General features: G+C 41.4%; 1 long non-coding RNA gene across 1 annotated transcript; it reads right to left on the bottom strand.

Moving 5' to 3' along the window:
• Positions 1–407: 407 nt before the first annotated feature.
• Positions 408–5,657, bottom strand: LOC133642477 (uncharacterized). Its single transcript, XR_009824525.1, has 3 exons — positions 5,594–5,657; positions 4,842–4,894; positions 408–439 (listed from the first exon to the last, which is right to left on the bottom strand). It is a non-coding gene; the product is annotated as an uncharacterized LOC133642477 (long non-coding RNA).
• Positions 5,658–8,738: the final 3,081 nt, after the last annotated feature.

Raw genomic sequence — 8,738 nt, 5'->3', positions numbered from 1 at the left:
TGGTGGTGGGGGGGCGTAACAGAAAATGATTGAGAAGCACTCCTCTAAATGAACTTTGCATCCTTAAAGGCAGGGATGAGCAAAGATCAACAGCAATAAAACGGACTTCGCGGCTGGCGAATAGAAAATAAGTGGAAGGGGGTGAGGATGCACAAACACGTGGTCCTGGGGAGGTGACAATCCAGCTGATAAGTTCATATCGAACTCATTTCATTGCCATCACTGCCAACACCTGTGGCTCCAGAGAGGTGAGACCTTTGGGGTTTGTTAGGGCACAATTGTGTGTGTGTGCGTGGGTGTGGGTGTGTGTGTGTGTGTGTTAGGGTGGGGGGAAAAGGAGTGTAAATATTCTTGAGATCTGACCTCATTTTTATGGTGCTGGTAAACATTCGCCGCGCGGCACCGCTCAGCATCCCTGCAGCATCTTCGAGCGTGGAGCCTGAAATTTTATGATTGGCTTTGTTTACATATAGATTTATTGACGCCGGTGCAAATTCCACTTTGCACTCAAGCAGACAAGAGCAGGTTTGAGGAATAACCTTTAGCCTTTAAATCTGAGAGGTCGTATAGTTCGCAGATTTACGTCATTTCCTGCGGGGGATAACATTCCATACATCAACTCGTCAGGTTTGCATAAAAATCAAGACAGCTTTAACGACATTTAATGAGGCGAGTCGGCGGAATTTAGATCAAACCAGGTTATATATGAGCATTACTGGCAAGTAGAAAGGAGGTATAAAAATGGAATTCCCCTTCTCGGGATTTTAAAGTGCTTTTTATTCCGGAGCATTTCTTTCTGTCTGATCTGAGTCATAATTCATGTGCAATGCTAAATAATGCAATACATTAATGATAACGTGTTGTCACATTATCTTGTTTGATATGGTGTATTTGTTTGCTTTGTGTTTAATTTGCACAACATTCATCGTATGACTAAAGTATTTCAACGATGCCACACACAACCTTTTACCAAGTTCCACCGTGAATATTGAGTGAAACATGCAGTATTTGAATAGCTTTATCGTGCTCCATAAACAAGGCGTTTTCTTCACATCTTGCGGATTGAAAGACAAAGGACCTGATTTACTGAAGGTTTGAGAGTACTAAAACACTTGCAAATATAGTGTATCTATTAAATGTATGCAAACTGGAGTGCGTCTTTTAAGTGAGCGGAATAAGAACCGCAATCCATTCCGCATCTCTGTCTCCAATGCCGTATTTTACGGATTATAGAGCACACCGGTGTATAAACCTCAACCACTATTTTTTTGAAGAGAAAACTATTTTTTCATATGTAAGCCGCATATATATATACGTTGTGAAATGTGTTATTTACACAGTAAGGTTCTGTAAATGTTTATTTACATACCTTAGTTGTTTCCAAACGGTGCCTGTCACAGGGCAGTAAAACGGCTGATCAAACAAAACAGAAGTCATTGTCATAGACCCACTAGCTGCGGAAGCTAGCTAGCTCTCCAATCAGCTAAACAGACTCAATAAAACTCCACGGTGACGTTTTGGTGAATTTATGAAACTGAAACAATACAAAAAGAATGCCATCGTAAGTTAATACTAACACAGACTTGTAAACATGCTATCACATTAGCTAATGCTAACGACGCTCGCTTCATTACATTGGGGGCGGGGCGTGCCAGCAACCTGAGGGTTCCTGGTTCAATCCCCACCTTCTACCAACCTCGTCACGTCCGTTGTGTCCTTGAGCAAGACACTTCACCCTTGCTCCTGATGGGTCGTGGTTAGGGCCTTGCATGGCAGCTCCCGCCATCAGTGTGTGAATGTGTGTGTGAATGGGTGAATGTGGAAATAGTGTCAAAGCGCTTTGAGTACCTTGAAGGTATAAAAACGCTGTACAAGTATAACCCATTTACCATTTACATTACGATAGCACATATATATGCATGAAAACACTCCTAGCTACATCACACATGAGACGGTTTAGTAAGTATGAATAGTTGTAGTTACATTGGAAAACTTACAAACGTTGCTTGGAGTGATGAATGAAGAGCTATGTAAAAATGTATATTTATTATTAAAAAACAACAAACAGCAAGACAACATTGACAACTACAATTCAGTCAAATCCCATATGTTCAATTATCACGTGTTCATATTTTCGATAATGTCCCAAGTTTATACGAAAAGGCAAAAAAAAAATAGGTTGATAGATCCAAGGGAAAGAAAAGTGTTTTGATATCTGCTGTGCCACTTTGACATTAAGTGGAAATGTCAACTAAAACACAATAAATGGGCAAAAACTATGAACAAACCAATGTTCTTTAGACATTATATGTTTGGTCATATTCAGGGTAAACTTTAAAGTCCCGTTCAGAACATTTGTCTCGTGCATTGTGTAGGTGTTTGAATCGTAAGGCATGTAAGATACTCAAAGTAAGCTACAAAGCAATGAAACAAACATAAATACATTACATTAAAATGGCGCTGTGGCGAGGCGGAGCCGGAGGGCCGACGGCGGGGCGTGTTGCACCGAAGCCCGCTCCAGGATGGAGGCGAGGAGGCGGGAACGGCGAGCAAGCGGCGAGGCAATCGTGACCAGGTGCGGGGATCGCGCACCTGGTCACAATCAGCTGATGATCCCCTCGCGGTGTTTAAGAAGGCGGCGGCCGAGGACGACGGGGCGGAAGGAGGTGGAGAGCCCGGAGTGCTGAAGGAGCGAGGGAAACCGACAGCAAGACGCAGACGAAGACGCGGCCGGCTGAAAAGCTAAAACCAGGCGGCGGAGCGAGGAGCAGGTGGAAGTGCTGAAAAGCACGAGACAGACTTTTATTATTGAAAAATAAAGAAGTCTAAACCTGCTCACGACGATGTCGTCCTTTGATGGTCCGGCGAACCCACCCGGAAGCGAGGGTCTTCCACAGGCGCCATAGGGGACATGCGGAGACACGCAGAAAGGAAAGTGCTCAAGTGCTAAATCTGTCGAAATGACATTGTTCGAAGTGATGAGAAATGAGCAATTATCTCCATGGGCTTTTAAAAAATGAACGTGGCCATTGTGTTGCAAAACCCGATTAGCACGTGTACAAATGACTCACCGTGAATGGAAGTTTCTCAGAGACAGAGTATAATTGTATCTACGAGAGGTCGTTCAGTGCATTAGAGTAGAACATCTGCAGAACACGATGACCATGACGGTCAGCTAGCGACCGACAACACTTATGCTCCACCTTAAACAACCACATAGAGCAGACCTGGGCATTCTGCGGGTCGCATCCGGCCCTTTGTGCGTCCTTGTCCGGCCCGCGTGAGGCCAATTATAAATTACAAAATAAATTTTAAAAAGTATCTATGTCGAGTGTGCAATACAACGGTGCTGCTTTTGTTTTGAAAATCGTTATTTGTATTACTTCCGTGTGGACGTGTGCGTGTGCGTGGTTGTGAGTGAATGTGAACAGCTGCAATTACAAAATAAAGTTGAAAAAACATCTATGTCCTGCGCGCAATACAACTGTGCTGCTTTTATTTTGGAAAGTATTATTTAAGGGCGTGTGTCCGTGTGTAACCTGCGAGTGAAGGTGCACATGCAGCGACAAGTGATGCACGGTTTACACCCGAGACGCTAAAAAGAGAAAAGTTGATGAGGAATGCCATGTTTTCAACAAGACATGAACTGCAAAGCAACGTCCCCTCTAAGGTGCGTGCCTGCGCAATTGCGCAGTGCTCAAGCGTCCGCTGCGCGCAGCAAGTATATGCCGCGCACCAAATCAAATCCCATCTGAATTCTAAACAAAATAAACATATTTATTCTATGGAATTTTGCAATGCAACTTTGAGTGACAGTGACAACAAGCGGTCCTAATGGTGTTCGTCAACACCGTTCAATTGAACACCGTTCAATTATTGTAACGTCTATCGAGATGCTTCGAGGACAGGAATTATATCGATCACTTTATTGAGCAAAACTGTTTATATTCGGACATAACCACACCAAAAACATGAGTAAAACAATTCTATCTCGAAAAACTAGTCATTTTCTGCCGTACAAACCAGGCCAAAACCAACTTGTCATCTGTCACCAACACGCATAGCACTAAACCACTGGTGCGTTTACGGCCACACAAAAAGTCGGACAACTCAAACACCACACAAAGTTACGCTATGACTCCTCAGTCATACGTGTGCTTATTTTACTGTCATTTATTATTAATGTTAATTTATTTATATTAGTCATGGAATGCTGTTACACACACTATGTTGAAGTATTACTATTATTATTAATTATTATTATTATTATTATTATTATTTATCTTACGGTATACATCAAAAATAATATTGAGCAAAATTTAATTGAAATATTGTCGATGTGGCCCTCCAGCAGTGCTCGGGTAGCTCATGCGGCCCCCGGTAAAAATTAATTGCCCACCCCTGACATAGAGTGTTTATGCAAGGGGCCGGCCGTGGCTCCGTCTGCCGGCATGTTTGCACATGTGCCCGTTTCACACAAATGCCGCATGCATTTCTTTGCAAAATAACCACCACTAAAGGCTGCCTTATTATCATTATTATTAATATTATCATTATCATTATTATTGTCCGCCGTCGTCCAAAAGTTGTGCACATTCTCGTGCACAACCGTGCATGTTTTATTAATGCAGGTCGATCGTAAACATTTGCTTACGTTCCAACACATTGCACCCAGTTTAGGCAAATCGCCAGAATCTTCATTTTTTGAGCCTGAATATAAGGAGGATGACCTATACGTTTTAGAAGCTGTGTGCTAAACAGAAACTTTAGGGAAACACTGCGCATCATGTCTTATAACAAGAAAATAAAAACTATACAACTATAATGCAATAGTCACTTACTGTACAATGTCTGCTCTCGCTGGGATGCCAACTGACAGGATGTTTATATCTTCCTGTTTGGATAAAAAATTGATTATAATTCTTGTGAAAGGTTAAAAAAAAAGTCGAAGTTGAATGTCAAAGTTGGCCATAAATCTTCTCGGTTTATGGCCACAAACATCTACTATCCAAAGTAAGAGGCACGATTTATAATCAATAATTAACTTTCACCGACTCAGCCAGCTCAACATGTCAATATAGCAGCATAAGCCAGTTTGCTCTCTCTGGTCAATGTGCAGATAAAAAAAAATCGCTAATACTGGGTTAATATTCAGGTCACGACAGGTAAATGGAGTATTGTTGGCGGTCTGTGGTTGGAATAGGTTAGCTGACATTTGCTAACGTTTATTTACGATTTAGAATGCATGAAGACAAACAAAAACCTAAATATGTGTATATGTGTCCTTGTCTTGCATGGGGATTTTGAATGATAGGCAAAACTTTCAAGTGGAGTTCCCTTTGAAAGATATATTACAGTTCATGCATTCTGCTTTTATTCCCAAAATGGAGTATTTTAATCCTGCTCTGTCCTGTTTATGTAACACAATGAAGTCGATGACATCACGAGGCTGACACCATTGTCAGTCGGGATCACAAAGACGACAATGGAGACGTCAGAAGATATGAGGTGCACAACAAAACAGACGGATGCGACTATTGATGTTGTTGTGGGATTAAATACAGGGAATCGCTTGTGCTGGCAACGCGTTTACCTTCCCCAGGACTCTGGATGGGATGGTTCGCATCTTGCAGGGGCTGCAAGCGGATTCACTTTTCAGTCGCACGCCCAGTGAGAAATTTCAATGCTCATTAAAACCTGAGTTGATGCTACCAGGAGAGGGTGTCAAGCGGAGAGACCGTGCACAACCTGTTGTCTCTGCCGGAGGTCGGTCGTCTTTTCCCCGACTCTGCCAGCAACACCACAGCGGCCTTTAAATAAAATAGCACGTGGCCTTGTCTGCTTCCACTGAGGGCTGTGCATGTGTGTGTGTGTGGTGTGTGTGTGTGAGAGAGAGAGAGAGAGAGAGAGAGAGAGAGAGAAAGGGAGGGTACTGATTGATGGCTCTGCAAGTCCAGGCTGCTACAAATTGGCCCAGTGGAAACCTGGCACAAGTGTCCTGAATCTCTCACACACACACGCACACGCACACGCACACACACAAGCACACACACACACACATACATTCTTGTATGTGTTACCTTCTTGAGACCTCTGAAAAATGCCCACCTCTTTAGGACCACCCTAATTCTGATAGATTTCACCACCAGGGGTGCAAATGAAATGTGATTGTCACATATGGGATGCGGGTTGTCTTGCGTCAGCTCCGGAAGTCGTACAATCAGCTGTTCACCTGGTGGTAATTTGGGGTGATGAATAGGGAAGTCCTTCTTTAGCTTCAAAAAATTGCTGCCTTTGCACCTGCCAATGTTTACCTTTGTATGCACATTAAATCAACAAAAAATCCTGCCTTTGGAGCAATTTTCACGGACTCTAGTATTTGGCACTCTTAGATGCAATGGTTTTCCTTATTGGGACCATGATTTATGTCCTAACTTGTTCACCGGTCCTCATATGGAAGGTACTTTTCCTTGTTGATGTCTCAAGAAGGGTACAAATACAAGAAAAAAAAACCACACACACACACACAGACGGACATCCTTGTATTTGTTACCTTCTTGAGACCTCCAAAAAATGCCTACCTCTTTAGAACCACCTTTTCTAGATATATAAAGATTTGTATTTACAACAATCATATATACATACTGTGCAAAATATAAAAAAGTTTGTTGTGAAAGTCGCAATTTTATAAGAAACGCTTAACATGTTCACAATTTTATGAAAAGAGTCGTGATTTTACTTGACAAAAGTCACACTTTTATAAGAAAACCTTAAAATGTTGGCAATATTATAACAATAATCGGAATTTTACTTGACAAAAGTCATACATATACTCAAAAGGTGTCACTATTTTACAAGAACAACAAAACAATTGTCAATATTGTGACACAAGTCGGAATTTTGTATGACAAATAACACCATTTTGCATTAAAAAGTAATAGTTTTACATACAAAAGTAATAATTTCACAAGAAAATATTACAATATTACTGAAACAGAAAGAATATGAGAAATTGTTCCCAATTTTAAAAGAAAAAAGTCGACACATTGTGACAAAAAGACAGCTTTTAGTTGTTGTTTTTTTCGTAATTGTTATTTTAATCTTCATTATTTACTTCAAGTTATTACAGTATGTCTCTATACACATATGTATTTATTGTATTTTTCTCAATTGTGGCCAAAGGGGGCACATTTTAATTGATTGCACACACTTGTTATTACATATGTTGGCCAGTGGGGGAGTACTTCAAATGTTTACACACACTTGTTATTTCATATGTTGACCAGAGGGGGAGCACTTTTAAAACCGACACACAGTCAATTTGAAAAATCCCTCCTTTTAGGAACCACCCTAATTTAGATAGATTTCACCACCAAGGGGTGCAAATGAGACATTCTCTATTAGATGCAATGCTTTTCTGTATTGGGACCATGATTTCGGTACTGACTTGTTCACCGGTCCTCATATGGAAGGTACTTTTCCCTGTTGATGTCTCAAGAAGGGTAGAAATACAAGCACACACACACACACACACACACACACACACACACACACACACACACACACACACACACACACACACACACACACACACACACACACACGCACACACACACACACACACACACACTCTCACACACACACACTCATTCACTACTCCCTTCCTTTTGCTTTTCCGCACCGAGCACATCATGGACTGTTGCACGCATGCCCTTCACATTTTGTCTTTATCCCAGGCATCACAAGTACGTTAATTGCAAAACATTTGATCTCTACTACAGAAAAGCTATGAATATTAGGAGTGAAAAAATAAAAAAAGATATTTCAGATTAATCACGATTTTTATTTGCAACGATTCCTAATCATCCATCCATCCATTTTCTACCGCTTGTCCCTTTTTTGAGGTCGCGGGGGGTGCTGGAGCCTATCTCAGCTGCATTTGGGTGGAAGGCGGTGTACACCCAGGACAAGTCGCCACCTCATCACAGGGCCAACACGGATAGACAGACAACATTCACACTCACATTCACACACTAGGGCCAATTTTAGTGTTGCCAATCAACCTATCCCCAGGTGCATGTTTTTTTGGAGGTGGGAGGAAGCCGGAGTACCAACGCAGTCACGGGGAGAACATAGAACCTTTATTTAACCAGATGAGAAACCCATTGAGATCAAGATCTTTTTCACAAGGGTGACCTGGCCAAGAGGTCAACATGCAAACTCCACACAGAAAGATCCGAGCCCGGGATTGAACCCAGGACTACTCAGGACCTTTGTATTGTGAGGCACATGCACTAACCCCTAATTAAAAAAAAAAAAAACATTTTATTTTTTTATTTATTTTTTTCGCAAAATTTGTCCTGTCCAGCTACTCAGGTGAATCATATTGTCGATGTAGATGATCATATCTGCTCTACGGTTTACTTTAGAAAGGATAAGTGATGGATACTTCTCTTGTTGCCTTATTTGTATTTGACTTTGTTAAATGTTTGGGAAGCATTTTATTCAACAAAACCAGTTTCCTTTTAAGTAATATAGAAATTGATCACAGCTTTGTATCTAGGTTATAAAGCAGGGGCTTCCAACGTACGGCCTGCGGGCCAGCTCAGGCCGTAAAACAGGTTTTATCCGGCCTGCAGGATGAGTTTGCTAAGTATAAAAATTAGCCAACATTTTTTAATGAAAGAAACTGCTGTTCTAAATGTGTCCACTCGATGTCACAATAGCAATTATTTGTA

Source organism: Entelurus aequoreus, linkage group LG01 (genome assembly GCF_033978785.1).
Source record: "Entelurus aequoreus isolate RoL-2023_Sb linkage group LG01, RoL_Eaeq_v1.1, whole genome shotgun sequence".
NCBI classification, from domain to species: domain Eukaryota; kingdom Metazoa; phylum Chordata; class Actinopteri; order Syngnathiformes; family Syngnathidae; genus Entelurus; species Entelurus aequoreus.
This window is presented reverse-complemented; position numbering and strand designations above follow the sequence as displayed.